The following is an 18699-nucleotide window of genomic DNA, read 5'->3' on the forward strand; positions in this document are numbered from 1 at the left end:
AAAAAAGGAAAAAAAATGGAAACAAAGTCTTTGTAAATAGGGAAGGGTTGGGGAGTGAAGGGAGGTCAGAGGAATGGGGAAAAAATAAGAACCAAGATACATCATGTAAAGGTACAAGATCCTAATGATGAATTTAACTGTACTGTATACCTAAAATGTACCAATAAAGGGGGAGGAAAAAAGTTTCTTCAATCAATTCCTATTCTGTTTAAACTGACCAGAATCAGTTGCTGTTACTTGCAATCAAGAACGAACCCTACCACGGATTTTCTATCATACAGAAGAGGTTCTACAAATGAGTAGGGTGTTTTGGTTTTGCAACATGAAACAGTTCTGTGGATGGATGTGGGTGATGTCTTTGTTAACAGTGGGAATACACTTAATGCCACTGAACTGTACACACATGATATGATATTAAATATTCATGTATATTGCCACAATTTTAAAATTGTCCTAAACTTTGAATTGCTGAGTGAAGGGAAGGGTAGCAGGTACTATGAGTCCCACAACTGCAGCCTGGGAGAGATGGTCATTCTCAAAATGCCAGAGCAAAAACAGAGTGGCTTAAACTTCCCATGTTGTTCCGTGAACCTAAACCATCCTACACTATTTGAAAGTTCTGCCTCCAGGCAGAAGCAATGGAGATAGGCAGACAGAGAGAGACCTGACCCTAAGGCCCAAAAACTCCCAGAACCACATGAGATCACTGGCTGGAATGGGCTGGAAGCAAACAAAACCAAAACGTCCTATTTCATGGGAACAGTTTTGTCAAAGGAACTGCCAGCTCAGCTGACACTACTTTGGCTATTCAACCTGAGACAACCAATAACAAACTCCCAAACTCATGCCAGACAGACCAAAGAAGAAGGCTTTGCCAGTGTCCATCCCAGTCAGGTACAGCTGTAGAAGACAATGACCAAGGAGAGTGGCATATTAGATACACTTCTGATGAGCCAGAAACTGCCAGACTGGCAACCAAAGTCAGCAACTTGAGGCGCTTCCAGAGTAGTTTTATTATTTTCACCTTCTCCAAACAGAAAGTTTGTTGTTATTGGACTTTTTTTCTTTACCACTATCGGTTGAACATTTCACACATTTTAAAGGACATAACGTATTTAGTCATAAGTCACCAGATCATTAAAATAAAAATGTCCTTGCAGGTATAACAGAAGTACAGTGCATCACTCAGAGATCCTTACAATACTGTACCTAGATAAATATTTGGATTGCCTCTCTGGGGAAAGGGAACATTTGCAATTTCATGAAGCCAAAGGCATTCTGAAGGTGAAGGAATGTTCCTATGGTAGAGGTAGACTACAGGATCATGGCAGCTGACCTCAGCCCCAATCAAGGGATAAAACAATAAGGGTTGTTCTACCCTCTTCAACCACAGCTGGTTGAAGGATGAGCAGAGATAAGCCTTGGTGGGCCTGTGGGACACAAAGAGAGACTTTCTGGGGACTGTGGGAATAAAATGTCCTTAATCTTAGGAGGAAGCCACAGGAAACCATTCCCTCTTTCTTCTTCAAATAGTGAAAAAAGATCATAGTTCTGACTACCAATGGCAGCTACTGTCAGATGAATAAGGCTCTTGAAAAGAGCCAAGTTATAGGTGGTAACATGGAGGAAAACAAACTCAGTTCCTTGAGGACATCACCGGGCTGACTCTTGGCTGACACTCCCTGACTGAACATAGCTGAACAAGACAGATACCATTAGGAGTTTGCGAGACAATTATCAATAATCTAAGTAATAGACAAATGCAAACTGGTAATTCAGACCCCACAATTCTAAGACAGCATCAACTGTCAGCTGTACCTTGTGAGGAGTGGGGTACCTCTGACTACAGAGTGAGGTAGGCCCTTGATAAATGTGTCCAACTGAACAAACAGTACATTAGTATCTGTACCAAATAAGTGTAATTTTCACCTGAACCTTTAAATACATGTTTCAAAGGGGCCTCTTTCTACTTCATTTTTATTATTATTATTTTAATTCTACACACTTAAATTCAAAACATCTATATAATGTGTATGATCAAATCAGAATAGTTAACCTCTCCATCTTATTACTTTTTTTTTTTTTTTAGTACCAGGGATTGAACTCAGGACCTTGCGCTTGCGAGGCAGGTGGCAGAACCACTGAGCCAAATCCCTGGCCCTCCATCTTTTTTTGTTTTCTTTTTATTGAGTTTATTGGTACACTTTAGGTATACAGTACAGTTACAATCATTACTGGGATCTTGTACCTTTACATCACAGGTCTTGGTTCTCATTTTTTCCCCTTGTCCCTGCCCTCCCTTCACCCTCTTCCATCTTCTTAAATATATATATTTTTAATTTTCATTAACATTTGTAACTGAAGCCAGGAATGGTTGCACATACCAGTAAGGCTGAGGCAGGAGGACTGAGGCCAGCCTGAGCTATATGAAGAGTTCAAGGCTAGTCTGGAATACTAAGTGAAACTGTCTTTTAAAAAATAATAATAATAAAGTAATAACTGTATATATCTATGAGGCACAGTGTGATATTTTAATATGTGTATACAATACATATAGATCAGATAAGATTACATGACGTTTCCATCTCATCATTACTTTGTCTTTTTTTTTTTTTTTTTGGTACTGGGGATTGAACTCTGGTCCTTGCGCTTGCAAGGCAGGCCACCAAACCGCTGAGCTAAATCCCCGGCCCCTCATCATTACTTTGTATTGGAAGCCTTCAATTTATCTCTGTAAAACATACAGGTCACTGTGAATTATACTCACCTCTCTAGTCTACATTACTGTTAAACTTATATTAAGAAAAAAAAGTTTATTGTAGAAATATACAAGCAAGCAAGAAGACAATAAAAATTACACATGATCCTTTTGCTCAAAAAAAAAATTACCATTAACACGATGGAATATTTTTTCTACATGTAAACACCTTTAACCACAGTGGAATTCTGTGGCACCACTGTTTTGTAAGCCACTTTTTCTACATGTTGTATTACTGACATCTCCATGTTAGAATATTCAACACCTCCCCTCTCTCCACCCATCACTCCTATGGCTACACTAAAACCCACTCCTCAAAAGCAACAGGAGGAAACACTTGCTCTCAGCTTAACATGTCTCCTTCCACTAACAGTGTTCACTAGAAACTAAAACACCGATGCCGGACAAGCACGGCCTGCATGGTGCATACCAATTTCTCATTAATCAGCATAAACACATTCCAGAGTCCAAAATCAACACAGACAGTTCACGCCCTCTCCAAATAGCTCAGTCCTAGAGCTACGTTCTCTTATTCTCTGGTGTTACAAGAATTTCAAAACCAATTCACTGACTATACTTGCGGTTGCATCCTATTATATCACACACAATGAATAAAACACAGAACGAACTGGAGAAAGAAGCAAACTGATTCTCGGTTTTGCTTTATTTTCAAATCTTAGACTCCTTCCCCTTCTTAAACCAAAGTGGTAAAATAAAGTCAGCATTATACTGACACCCGAAACCAATTCACTAACTGGAAAATTTGAAAAATGGAGATGAAAAAAGAAGCCATGGGGTTTTCACCAGATTGCTCACTCTTCAGATTATGGGTAAGTATTTAAAACTTTCAATGCAATGAAAGACACACACTTTTTTCATTATTAAATTATTAAACCACATGGTAAGGTGAGTAAGAATGGATTGAGTGCTACATGCTGAATGTACATGTTAAAATGTCACACTGAATCTTACTTGTTTGCACATGTTAATCAAAAATAAAATATTTTTGCTGGGTATGGTGGTGCACGCCTGTAATCCTAGCACTCGGGAGGCTGAGGCAGGAGGATCACTGCGAGTTTGAGACCAGCCTGGGCTACACAGTGAGTTCCAGAGCAGTCTGAACTACATAGTGAGACCCTGTCTCAATACACCCCCATAATAATAATAATAAATAAAATATTTTTACAAAACAGTTAATACTATTTACTAAACAAAGCAATTTTCTAGATTATGCTTGCTTTCATTTTCATAAAAATGAAATCACAATGGCTTTCAGCACTTTAAAAAAAGTCTTACACACGTAAATAAAACTAATCCACACAGTACAAATATCTTCAATTAAACAAGAAAAATTAATAGGAAGGATCTTCATCACTCCATTACCTACCTCTCTTCCAACACCTGTGCTCACCAGACTCCTCACATTGGTGATATAATACTCACATGCTTAAACATAAATACAAAACAAAAATGTATAGCTCAATTTTGAAAACTCTGCTTAACTCTGCATTTTTCTCCTAACAGATGTGCAACAGGGACAACTCAGTGTGACACCTCATCTGGTAAGAATGTGATGCCACTATTCCCAGCTGCAGTTCTCACTACTACAACAACCTCATATGTTTTACCAACAATGGGAATCTTAGCTTTACAACGTGCTTTAAAGTCACGTCATAAAATGTGATCCAAACAGGGATGGTAGCCCACACCGGTAATCTCAGCACATGGGAAGCTGAGGCAGGAAGATTGCTACATGTTTGGGGCCATCTTGGGCTATATAATCAATTGAAGGCCCAACTAAATTATGAAGTGAAACCCTTTGGTGTGTGGGGGGGTGATTCATAACTGCACCCAAGGACACAGAAAGAGCCCAGCCTTGAGTGAGACTGGAGGTAGAAAAGGTAATCAGAATGTGAAGACTCTGTTCATGGTAAGACCCAGAGTTCAGGCTCAACTCAGGGTCTTGTCACTGCACCATCATGTCCCCTCAAGACAGGGCACAGGGGCCAGGTGTGATGGCGCACGCCTGTAATCCCAGCACTCAGGAGGCTGAGGCAGGAGGATCGCTGTGAGTTCAAGACCAGCCTGGACTACATAGTGAGTGCCAGGTCAGCCTGAACTACATAGTGAGACCCTGTCTCAAAAAACACAACAAAAAAGACAGGGCACAGTGTCAGTACCTGGTAGAAACATGCAGACCCACTTAAGCAATCCATTAATGCTTTACTTCAGCGTTCTGGAAACCACGTGCACCATGGAGCCCTGGCTAAGCGGCAGCTGATGGGACAGTTTCCAAATCAGCAACAGGAGGGCTCCCAGGGATTGTTCATCCTCTTCATGGGAATCCATCTCCACAAACTTCTGAATTCCATCTTCACTAGATGGACTGCACAGCAAATTTTTGTACAGCAAAAGAAAACTCACCTTTCAGTGGCCCTTTTCCCTTGGAGAACAGAAGGTATAAAAAGAATACGCAGTCCCTCAATGCATGCCTGCCTGCCAAAAAGTCACCAAGCGCTGAATCTGATGATGGTCTGGGAATCTGAGAGTCTTCACATTAAAGTTGGTGAGTTTTGAATCAATACAGAACTCTGGAGTCAGGGACAAAAAGTCGACTGTAGTGTCAAATTTAAGATACTAACCCCAGATACACTTAGGAAATATGACTTTTCTCACTGAAAGGCATTATACAGCAAGAGTCAGCATCTGAACACTCATATTCAGAACAAAGCATTACAAACGTAATAAGACCCTATATTATTCTAAAATAAGTGGTCCAGATCTATACACCCGGTTAGGACTTGAGCCATAGTTTTGCATCAGGAATCAGGAATTCCTCTGGCAATAAGACACAAGGAGTAATGATAATTAGCTCTTCCTCAAAGCTAGTATCAGTAAGCTATGGAAAGGCCCACACAGCAGAACTAGAACTGTTTAGAAGTCCCCAAGTGCTCCAGAAAAGACTGACAGAAAGGACATCTCTGGCATGCTTGGATGTTGCAGTAACTTCTTTCCCCAAATTCCAATGCTTCTCCCCTTCTTCTAGAGTTGTATATGCCTTGGGTAAGGAAACCTAGAAAACATAGAAAACCCATGCTTCCTGATACTGAAAAACATTGCTGTGGGTGTTTTTATTAAATAATATTGTGTGTGTGTGTGTGTGGCACTGGGGCTTGAACCCAGAACCTTGTGCTTGCAAGGCAGGCGCAGCACCACTGAGCTAAATAATTTTTTTAAATATTTACAGGAAAATATTGTTTACTAAATCCAGGTTCTTTATTGTTATCTATAAATTATAAATTCATTTTCAAATTTCACCAACAAGCAGCAACCAACGCAAAAGCAACACTGAACAGTAAACAGTACAAATGTTGCCACCTATGATCAGAAAATAAAACATATTTCTCTATATCCTGACCTGGAAGAAAAACAACACAAAAACAGAAAGTAACATTTTGTCATACTTCCCACCGCTATCAGTCATCTGACTACTGTTGGAATACTTATTATTACTAATTATTTTGATCCTCCTCAGTATGAACTGTCAAAGAAGAAATGTGTAGCTTGCCTTATAACTACTTAAATATTTTTATTCATAGTGGGGTAACATTTTGTTGCTTAGGAGACTCAGGCAGGAGGTTCATTTGAGCCCAGGAATTTGGAGATAGCCTGGACACTACAGCAAGACTTTAGCTGGAAAAATAACAAATAAATAAGTGAAACAAACACCAATTCAAATATCTGCAATACTAAAAAGTTTGAAAACTTATCAGTTAGGACCTTTTTCTTTTATTTTCAACTGCTGCTACCCATCTAGAATTCACAATTCAAGGACAACAAGATCTATTTAATAAGAACCTTTAACTCAACACTTTAAAAATGTATGATGTTAGCAGGCATGGTGGTACATACCTGTAATCCCAGCACTCTGGGAGTCTGAAAGAGGAAGCTGGCAAATTCAAGCCCAGCCAGGACAATTCAGAAACTTAGATGACCTTGTCTCAAAACAAAAAATAAAAATAAAATAAGGGCTGAGTATGTAGCTCAGTGCAAAGACTCTGAGTTCAATTCTCAATATTGAAAAAAAAAAGTTCAAATTCTATTACATAGAGCCATATTTTTATGATCCCATTTTAAATACTACACAAAGCAGAGGGGTGATTAAATTAACCAAGGGACACAAGGATTCTTCTACTTACAATGAGTACAAAAGCAACTTAGCAGGAACTCAAATGCACTGTTAGAAAATGTTTACATTCTAAAACAATTCATAATTTCAGCAGTTTTATTGAGATGTAATTCTCACATACATTTTACCCACTTACAGTATCTGACTCAATGAGTTTTAGTATATTCTCAGGGATATCTCCCTTGAGATTATTCCTTTTTCTCTTGAATACATACTAAGCATACTGATGTTCCCCAGAATCCAGAAACAATCCCAAGTATCGCAACTGGGTGCCCACTGCCCTGAGGAGATGCCTGGGTACCACACAATGACTTCCCTTTAAATGCTGTTCTGCAGAGTAGATACTGCGATCATCTGAAAACTTCCATTTTGTCCTCACTCCCTTTAAACAAATTTATCTTTATTCCTTCAGTTAAGGAAAATGCTCTTCAGTCACAGAATAATTCAAACATTCTGACTCAACAAAACAGGATGTAATACAAATAAAAATGTCCAGGGCTCCAAATTTCTTAGGTACCACATCCTTGATAAAAATTAAAATTTAATGAGAAAATAATTTAAAATAATGCACTGTATTTGCCAATTTAAAATACTGCTTTGAGCTGAGGAGTATAGCTCTGTCACAGAGCACTTCTGGCTTGTAGCTCTAGCACCACAAAATTAAGTAAAAACAAAAGTTTTAATAAACTTTTAAATGTCACCATAAAGCCTAGGCCCTCTCTACAGCTTCTCAAACATCAGCAGTCATGGCATGTCCTGAGTATAGGACACGGCATCAGCATGCTAGACCTGACACAGGCCCTTGGAGTTGGCATGACAGGGCAAGCCGGATCTTCCTCGCAAAATAAACTGCCTGTCAGCAACCACCTTTAAATGCAAGCAACGTCTACACTATAATTTCGAAAAGCAATCTTGTCCTGACTATTTCGTACAGCTATAGTAAGACAGAACACAGGGTTTGACAAATAATGTCCTGGATGTAAGCACAGACTGCTTTGAAAAATTAAAAATGTTTTCATACTGGAGATTGAAGCTAGGTCTCACACATGCTAGACAAGTGCTCTACCACTGAGCTACATCTCAGCCCTTTCCTTAATCTTTATTTTGAGATAGGGCCTCGTCAAGTTGCCCAGGCTGGCCTCAAATTTACAATGCTCCTGCCTGAGCCTCCGGAGTAGCTGTAATTTCACGGATGTATTACTGTGCCTGGCAATAGCTATTCTTAATCACTTAGTGGTGGCTATTCAGGTGACATAATATCTAGGATCCTGATTTCTTCTCTACTGATGGCCATTTAAGAGCATGTCCTTTAGCCCTTTTCCCAGAGAAAGGCAGAAATCAGACTTCAAAGCTGACTTTAAAGTGCTGAATTGGAGCTGGAGGTATAGCTCAGGAGTAGATCGTATGTGCAAGGCTCAGAGTTCAAGCCTAAGCAAACAGCCCCTCACTCAAAAAAGTGTTGAATGAATGGGGCTGCTGAAACTCATGACCTGGTACTGTCCAGGTTTCTAACTGCTATAATTCATCAATTCCAAAACATCCGTGTTTTCATATTTTAACATTTCTGAAGTAAAGATGCTTCATAAAATTGGCACTATATCATACTGACAGTAATTTTTCTTTTCTTGGTGATATGTAACATAATGGCACATCTTAAAACTGTCAGCATCCTTTTTGTTTCTCTTCTTTTGAATCAGGGTCCCACGATGTTACCTGGGCTAGCCTCAAACTCCTGGGCTGAAGCAGTCTTCCTGCCTCAGACTGTCAAGTAGCTGGACTACTGGCATATGCTATCATTCCTGGCAAATTGTCAGCATCTTAAAGTGAAAGAAATAATGGTGTTCATAACAAAGGGTAACCTTAAGTCTTTATTATGAAATTCATAATTACATATGCATCAGCAAAGAGATCCCTAATATTATAGACAACTAAGTCAGACAGAAATTAATATACAACCAGAGAGGGATTGGACCCTCAAAAAAATAAATAAATAAAGACAACAAGACTATGGCTGGAGGCACAAGATAGAGATGTAATGGCCAGGCTTGCATGCCTCCCTGAGGAATAAACAGTAACTTTCGAGTGTACTGTAATTAGCACCACCTTGTCCAATAAGTTCATCAGATGCCCACGTGCATGACCACAGCATCTGGATCCACCCCTTCTCAAAAATGCCTTTTGGTTTTTCCATATACCTTTGCTACTTGTTTCCCTACTGGATCAATATTAGCTAAGCAGCTTACACCTGTAATCCTAGATTGATAGTAGTGTGACCCACGTTTGAACCCAAAGACTTCATTCCTTGATGTGAGACCACAGACTTGGCACATCTGACATCTAACAGGTCAGGAGTTACAGCATTTTGGAGGCCCCAGTGAGATGAATAGAAAGAGGTAAAAGTCTGCTTTTGTTTCATGGCACCCTGAAATATTCTGATTGGATTCTGAACTGTGACTCTTTAGTTAAAATTTAGAAGTGTCACCCCTTGTTTTCTCATTGCTTGTGCTTTCTCAACACAATAGTTTAAACTGAGAGCATGGAAAGATTCTGACACCTTTATATTTGGTTTTTGGTGATGGGACATTTTCATTTTTGCAGGCAGGGCCTTGTATTCCTTACTTGACTTGTTTAACAGTTGTGAAATACATTGGTCTCTTATTTCTGGCAGCTTTTTGAACTTCTAATTGGTTTGTCTCTCAAGCTCTCGATGTGTCTACGGCTATTAGACAAGTTTTGGCAATTCATCTCTGTTAAGGATGGTTGTTAGCAGTATCAGCAGATGGTAAAATGCTTCTACTTTCAATCCTGAAAATCTTTTTTTCACTCCAATTAGAAGCTTCTGAACCCCTGGAAAATGAGTGCTCCATCTATAACACTCTGAAGACAGCCATTCCTTTGTAGGCCACACAACCCCCATCCCTGGATCAGAAGAAAATCATAATTCTTGCTCATTCAGAAAGACATGCAAGGGCTGTGGCCTACCTGGTGTCTGAGCAGGCTGGAAAGACAGGCAGGAGAAACTCCCATCCTGAGACACAGGGAAGAAACCAGACCCCTGGGTGACATCAATGGAACTATCCTCACTCTCCCCTTAGCAGCTAGCTACCTGCTCCGAAGCTAGAAACTTCAGGGGATGCCCTGAAGCTACATAAAAACCAAGAGGGATTTAAAGAGATGCCTTCTTTTCCCCTTGTTTTTGTTTTTGTTTTGTTCTCCACCGCCGCCTTTTTTGCAGATGGGAAACTCAATGTTAAATTCATTTACTCTTTTGGAATATATTCTTAAACACTAGAAATTGTTCAACCCTCAAACTCTAAGTAAGCGCCATTTATCTTTTTCTGTACCTGCACAGGGTCTGAAAGAGGGAAGTATAGTATATCAAAACAGCAGTTCTGGCCATCAAACAAGTGTAGCTACCAAAACAAGGGAGAGACCCATGAAGCCCGCACAGCTACTTCAATAGGATAAACCAGCGTCAGCCTAGGTCCCTGCTTTAAAACAGTCCTTGCTTTCCCAATGTAAGAGTGTGTGCTCTCTCTTGAGCTTGCGCCCCTCCCTCCCTCAGTCCTCCCAGTCCCTGTCCCTATCCTTCTCCCACCTCCCCACCACCTTTCTCTCCCCTTCTGTTTCCTCTTGGTGTTAATTACAAGAGATCTCTGTTAATTGATGACATTTAGGAAAAGTTGTCTACTCTATTTATAGTTACAAACCTAAAAACTGTAAAAGGGTTGTCAATACATCTAAAAATGCACTGCAACTGTTTTGAGTGTTTTAGATGTTTGTTCATATATTTAATTTGTATTAATAACTGGTTAAAGCACCTGTGTCTGCTTTAAGAAAATATTTTTTGGGCTCAACAATTTCTTTTTCTTAAATAAATTCTCAGGCCGGGAGTGGTGGCACACGCCTGTAATCCCAGCACTCAGGAGGCTGAGGCAAGAGGATTGCTGTGAGTTCAAGACCAGCCTGGGCTACATAGTGAGTTCCAGGTCAGTCTCAACTACGTAGTGAGATCCTGCCTCAAAAAAATAACAACAACAAAAAATTAAATAAAGTAACTAATTAATTAAATTCTTGAGCTTTCCATGAAAAACTGGTTGTACTAGTTTTCAAGATAGGCTTGAGGCTTCCACAGAACTTACAAAAACCTTCAATTTTGATAACAAAGATTATATATAATTTAGGTTAATATGCATGTTAACCTTACCTTCCAAAAGTTCTACTTAAATTGGCTTACAGGTAAATAGATCCTCCAGATATTAGCACAAATGCTTGTAGTTCACATAGCTTAACAGTAGACTAATTTAAATCAGTTGGCAAGAATAAAGATGTCTTTAAATTTGGTGACAATTCCACCCAAGTTGTTAAACAAACAATATAATAGAAAAAACTAGCTTTATAAATGCAATGTCTATTATTGCCTATGTAGAGGCTGGCAAACTCTAACAGTTTTCCTTGGTGAAAGATAATATATACACACATACAATGGTACCTTGGTTCGTGAACTTAATTCTCTATGATTCTGGTCACGAACTGAACTGGGTGAGAGCCAAATCAAATTTCCCCATACAGTCAACATTGAACCTAACCACTGAACTTGATTCAGTTCTTGTCCAATTTGATTATGACCAGAATTGTGGAAAGAATTCAGTTTGTGAACCAAGGTACCACGTTGAAAGCTTTAAAAAGTTTTATAGAGCTTTAAAAAGTGTTAACTGTCATGACTATTAAGATAATTAAGTAGGGACTCCTTGGTCTTGGAACTTCTGTACAAAATTCCTCTGTGGCTACACTGATGGGAGGTCTCTGATTTTTTTCTAGCATCTAATGGTGGCCCAGCCACCATTACCATACATATCATATACACATGTATCATATACATATGATATGTACATATGTGATATATACGATATACTGTGGGTCTAACCTTAAACATTAGGTAAAGAGTTAAGACTACATAATACAAATTAATAGGTGCTTTTTTAATATAATATACGTCTAGACCTCAGGCATATAAAATTATCAAAATTTGGCATCTCTTTAAATTTGGTCCTGCCATTTAAATTTGATCTCCATCTTTTGGCTTTGATAAAATAAGCATTTTGTCACTATATAAGTGAGATACACTGGTAATGTTGGGTAATATGTGTATTCACAGTCATTAACACTACTTCCTGAATGTATGAGAACTCTGAAGATGTCCCTAATTCTTGTCATTTTAGTTATAAACTATAAAACCTGTTAAATAAAACCTGTTAAAGCAGTCTCAACTTTGCACTGAGTAAAAGCTAAATACAATATAAAGGTTTCTATATAGCTGTAATGCTAATTATTGCTAACTTAATGATATATTAAATGTACTTGTCTTTCCCAAGTGTACAGGCTTTTGAAGATGCAAAACTAAAAAATATCACACTGGGGACTTTCAGCTAAAGTTCTTTATGATAATTAACTTTTTCCTGCTCAAACATATGACTTTCCTTTACTGTGTTCCAGCTTTCTGTGATAAAATGTGCACATCCATCCATTGTGAAACAGCCAGCTACATGATGTGAATACTTTTTCAAGGTTTATGCTAATGTAATTGTTATATAATTGTGTTGTAACAGTTAGAAGTACCTAAACACTATGTGATCCTGGCAATGTCAAAATTTAAAGGTTAGATCTTAATAACCTATAAAGTACATCTATAAACAAGTACCTTCTAAAAGATAACAAATTTAGGTAAAAGTTTCTTTATATGGCTTAATATCTTGTAATAGAAATAAGTAACTGGCTGAAAAATAGTTTTATACTAAAATAGAAATTGAAATGTGTTTGGGATAATAATGGTTCTAAATTGGGCTGGGAATTTAGCTCAGTGGTTCTACTGCCTGCCTCGCAAGCACAAGGACCTGAGTTCAATCCTCAGTACAATAAATAAATAAATAAATAAATAAATAGTTCTAAATAATGGTATGATTGTCATGCTAAAATGTTATGTTGTTCTGGATCTCAAATTTCCTCTGTAAAACTCTAAAATTTAGTATCTGTTATTCTATGAGAATTCAACTTCTAAGAAAACCATAACTAGTAAAGAAATAACAGTTCTTTGGTCAGATAATATATATCAAGGTACCTGATGCCCAAATAAGAATAAACATGCTGCTCCCACTGTAGTACTGGTGTGATTGATCTCCTGGGTATTTAACAACTGAATCATGGAGACCAAAGCTAAAAAAGATAACTGGGCTAAGAGGACAGCCAATATTTTGGCCCTGGCCCTCCAAGGTCAACAAAGACTCAGGACACAAGGGAAATTTTCTACAGGATCTTACAACTCTGGTGAGTCACCCAACCTTTTGAGCAGGGAGATTGTTGGACCCCAGAAGACAGAAGTCAACCAATGTACATTATGCAAGAATAAAAGGGGGGATCACCAGAAAGAGAGAAAAGGTGGGGATCACCCGAGAGAGAGACATCTCCCATGCTTCCATGGGAAGCCACATGATCAAGCAAAACCATGACCCATCGTGGCAGTTCACAATGACAGAGGAGCTGAGAGGCTCTGTACATGGTTCCAAAAGTAACCCCTAACAAGCTTTAACTGACGATGATATACACAGCAAGAGGTTAATTTTGATTAAAATAGGCCTCATTTTAACTTGGTCTTAAATACCCAGCAGGAAAGTATAACCAAAAACAAATTTCTTAGCTAAAATGTCCTTCAAAACCACAGAGCTCTCGCTTTTTCTTACAACCGAAACCGGATGGACTTGTGCACTAATACATGAAACTTGTAATCACTGTGTAAGTGATTCACATCAGGTAAAAAAGATCTTAAAACAGTAAAAACATCAGACTTACAGACAGCAGATAGGTCTAGGACCCCGTTGGTTAAAATATCCTTAAAACAGTGTCTAGACATGGCTCCTTGTCTCAATCTGTCTTTCCATTTTAGTTTCATGCTTTGGTCATACTTGATTAACTTCATGGTAAACTGTATTTATTCTCACCTAGAGGCTGTCAAACTCCTAGTGATCCTGCAGAAGGAACCAACAATAAATGTGCAGAACTACTTTTACCAGGGTCCACTAGATCAACTTCATCTACTACATGAAGAGAATTCATAACTGCTAAATCGTAAAATGACTTCTATCGAAGACCCCTTCAATTGGCTCTCTGTTGAATGCCCCTCACTGCAATCCCTCCTACACCAACCTTTCTCAGCCTGAGGCAGTCAGATGGAAACTTTGCCCATTCTCCTCCACTAACTGCAGCTAGGGACAGCTTTTGAGGGGGAAGATTATAGGCTGTTAAATTAGATATTAATATACAGGCAGAGAGAAATTGGGCCCTCAGTGAAGTCAACACACACACACACAAAATAACAGCAACTCAGAGTGTTCTGTAATTAGCACCACTCAATCCAGTTAAGTCTAGATAGGCATCAGACGCCCACGTGGATGACCACAGTATATGGATCCATCCTGTCCCAAAAATGCCTTCTGGTTTTTCCACATACCCTTGCTATTCGTTTCCCTATTGGATCAATATTAGCCAAGGGACCATACTTGTAATCCTATAGGTTGATAATAGTTTGACCCAGGTTTGAACCCACATTGTCATTGTGCTGTATAAATTACCCCTGACAAAGGGCCTCAGTGGCCACCCATTCAGGACACCTCCTGGAAATCCAGGAGCTATTCTTCTGTCCCTTATTTCCACTAAAATTCTCCTGACTTCCTCCTTTGGTTGAAGACTTCATTCCTTAATGTGAGACCATGGACTTGGCACCTCTGACACCTTCCTGTATCACTAAAACACTACAGAGCAGTGGAGACTATGGCAATCACACACAACTGACACATCTCAAGGGGCTATAAGGCAAAGCCACTAATGGTTGCCAGGTAAGAATATAGTTCCAATGAGCTACACTGTTCATCATTTTCATGGAAGTTTCCCAGCTTTAAGATACGCTAGAGACCACACTAAGCAGGGCTTCTGGTCAAACTGGCCGCGGATTTGCAACTCATGTTATTTATCTCTATTTTACATTATCATGAATAATCTGGCCTCTAAACTCAAACATCTTTCAAGATGTCTGGGGAAAAGAAATATATTATTTAGTATGTTAAAAACTAGGGTTATGTAATCAACAAACCTGGCCCTACCACTCACTCACTGTCTTTATGCAGTTCACTTAAGCTGAGCTTTTGTTCTTCATCTGTAAATCACAGCACAGCTCACAGAGCTTTTAACGAAGAGTGAGTGGAGTTAGCACGTGCAAGTGCATACGGCTTAGCATGGTGCTGGATACATAGGTGACATCTGAAACAAGAGCCAACTGTCTATCCTTGACTGTATGGAACAAGGAGAAAGGATGTCAGCCTGGACTTCATTTGTATGCCACTGGCCTCATTCCATCCAGAGATACTTCCTATGCCTTATATTGTAAGAAGGCTTCCATTCACACTCCAATATTTCACCCAGTAGAAAATTTTCAGTAAAAGATACCTTTCTGAGATTTCAGAAGGCTAACAGTAGTATTCATGAGTAAACTACACCAAAATAAATGGCCAAAAACAGACAAAAAAGAAAAAAAAAACTACCAAGGACCCAAGCCAGAAGCAGAAACTAGTCCAAACTGTTCTGATTCCAAACCAAATCTGATCATTGGCCATGAATAAGAAGTTTTGTTCAATGGCTAATTCCTCCAACACCAAAATTCATCTGATGGTGATTTCAAATTTGGTTCCTTAAATTGACATGGTTTAAATCAGAAAGAAATGAATCATAACTCAACAAAGGAACCTCAACTGGAAATGCACAACAAAAACTAAACAGTAAATATATTCGCACAAGCAAAATCCACATCTTAATCCTTCTCATCTTACAAAGGAGATAGATCTAGGTTGATGGTCCAAGGAACAATGTCCTGGGCTTTGGCATCCCACTGTGGCCTAGATTAACACCATGTTTCACCATCAACAGCATTGAGAACTCAACAGTCTTTATGAACTCAACAGTGCACTCCATACATATACACACACAGACACACACACACAAGCTATGTATGTCTTTCTATCAACCTCAAAAAGAAGGACGAATTTACTGATAAGAAATGTGCTTGATATGGGTGAAGGTTTTTGCTAAGAGGTTGGTAAGCAGACTCTAGCAATCAAAATATCCTCATGTGTTATGTTCTGCAGCACATCAAGTCCATACACTGAGTGCACCCATTCTTAACACACCTTGGAAGACCTACCCTGCTGTTAATTTCATCAGGCATTCTACTTTAAGAGACTGTTAAAATCTTGCACTTGTTTTCTTACATAAACTAATTCAGGGAGACAAAAAAAAAACAAAAAACAAACAAGCTGTGCAAATTTAACAATCTGTTGTTAATATTCTACGAAGTCATCCCCTGACTCTCCAAAGGGCAACCTGACAAAGTAAACCTCCTGTAAAAAGCAAACACCATAGAAATGTGGTCATCAAAATAGAATTGGCTTTTTTTTTTGTACTGGTAGAAGAAGTTGGAAAAGATAAGACAGTTAAGGCTTATCTTGCACAATATAATGTGTGGAACTAAATAGTACCAGTAACATAGCAATAAAGAAATAATAAAAGCTGCCCCATCACCTCTTGCTATTCTCAGCACAGCCTCAATTACTCTTTCAGCAACATGCAAGATAGAACCCCACTATCCACAAACCCCCATACATTCGGTTTATAAGCTTCCTTCACTTTCACACTGCACATCAGTTAAGATCAGCACTGATTCATCTAGACCAAAGTGGCAAGATGCGTTCTAAGTAGATCCTGACACTGGCTGCCAATATAAACAAAGCACAAACAGTGACATTAAATGTGATTCCTTTAGCCAGGTGCATTTCGCAAAGTAAGTCTTAAAATATTTTTGCCAGGGAGCTTTTAAAATAATCACGTTATTAAAATATTTTTAAAGAACCTAAGATGAAACACAGCTGTCTTCATCCCCTCCACACCTCAATGTAAGCAGCCCTTTGTTTAGGGACATCGGTATCTCGGCACCTCTAAACGCTCACTGCTTGCCCTCTATTGCTACTAATTAAATGGAGAAGTGGAAAGATGCAAGGAAACGCGCCTGAAAAAGCGAAGAGAAAGGGGAGTATCCTCTGAGTAAAAGAAATAATGCTACTTTTTATCCATCTGCGGATAGCTACACAAAGAAAAGGGAAATTATTTTACACAAGCAAAGCATGGCAAAATAATCAAATACACAAGTCACACACTATTTTCATTGTGCTTGTTCTGATAAAACAGCATAGCAAGCCTTGCCTAGCACCGTCAAGAAAAAAAGTCATACTGTAAATACCTCCCCACCCCAAGATCCCTATTTTTTTACACATTTACGTAACACACACACACACACACACACACACACACACACACCCCAAACCCAGTGCCAGGATAGGAAAGCAAGCAGAGAGCGAAGCCATAACGTGAGCTGTCTCAGATAATAGCCTCCCTTTAAACCCCACCCCCATCACCAGAGAAAGGGAACCTCAGAACGAAAGGGAGGGGAAGAAAGAGAAATCAAGAAAGCCTGAATTTCCAGGCATCAACTTTTCATGAAATGCACAACCGGGATAGGAAATACCTCCCTGCTGAGTAATGCTTCACGGGTTGTAAATTCACCTCTGGAAAGGGGAGCCGGACCTGGGCGCGCACCCCGCCAGATGGCAAACCACTCCTACCTGCTCCATCCAGCCTGCCTGTCACGCCGTGCCCGCGAAAGGCCTCCCACCCCCCTTTTTGGTAGAGCAACACACCAATAAGAGAAGAGGGTGGCTGGCTGAAAGAAGCCTGAGCAGTGATTTAGCAGGATTGTTTCAAAAGGGAGGAGTGGGAAACAAGAGAGAGTGAGGGTAAAAACAAAGCCCTTTCCAGTCAAACCGACCGTTTGGGGGCGTGGCTTATTTCATCGCTTTATTAATAAAAGGGATCAATGGAGCTTTTCTCCACCCACCTCAGAGGTGCCGGGCTTTGAATCGTCGGGAGGGAAAAAAAATGGCAGGGCTGCAAGCTTCCTCCAAGTTTCCAGCAGCACCTGCCACCTTCCTAGACCACTTCCAACCACACACACACACACACACGACTCCGAAATGCACAAGCCTGGCTTCAGACATTGCCAGGCAGGGAGACGGTCACACGCCGCTCCTGGCGTCGCCTAGCTCCCTCCGGATCAGCACACTCACGCTTCGGAGCGCCCGCTAACAAGATCGTCAGAAAGAAAGTTCCAGGGGGAGATGAGCAAGCTCCCCCACAGCCCAGCACCCGCGTCCGGCGCGCGTCTCCCGCCGCGACCCAGACGTGACCCACAGCATGGACTCCCGCTGCACCCGCGGGGAGCGGAAAGTTGCCCAACAGCCCAGTCGCGGCTTACAGAGGAAGGGGACCTACGGGGTAGAAAGGCGCACGCGCCCTCTGGCCACCCCAAAGCCGGCAGCTGTGGAGAGATCCCGGGTTCCGTGGGCGTCGCGCCGCTTTATTTACAAACATCAGCTAGGCTGAGGGGGAACCCCACCACCCTTTCGGGGCCCCGCTCCGGGGCGCTCCGGCGTTTGGGGCTCTCCTGCAGGCAGGCGCAAGGGACCCGCACCTCGGGGTGGCCCCAATCCCTAGGGTGCTGGCGCGCGGTAGCAACTCTCCGGAGAGTCCCGGGTGGAAAGGGGGCTCAGCTCACCTCGTCTTCCGAAAGTCCGTAGACCTGCTCCCCGAGCCCCGT

General features: G+C 40.3%; 1 protein-coding gene across 1 annotated transcript in view; it reads right to left on the bottom strand.

Annotated features, from left to right (window-relative positions):
* The window catches only part of Nedd4l (NEDD4 like E3 ubiquitin protein ligase), a 331119-nt gene extending 312426 nt beyond the window's left edge, over positions 1-18693 (bottom strand). Inside the window, exon 1 of the mRNA XM_033757523.1 lies at positions 18658-18693. The gene's annotated coding sequence lies outside the window, so the exon portion shown is untranslated. The remainder of the gene's footprint in view (positions 1-18657) is intronic.
* Between the last annotated feature and the right edge of the window lie 6 nt (positions 18694-18699).

This window comes from Fukomys damarensis, unplaced genomic scaffold (assembly GCF_012274545.1).
Source record: "Fukomys damarensis isolate Sample0158 unplaced genomic scaffold, DMR_v1.0_HiC HiC_scaffold_30, whole genome shotgun sequence".
NCBI lineage: Eukaryota > Metazoa > Chordata > Mammalia > Rodentia > Bathyergidae > Fukomys > Fukomys damarensis.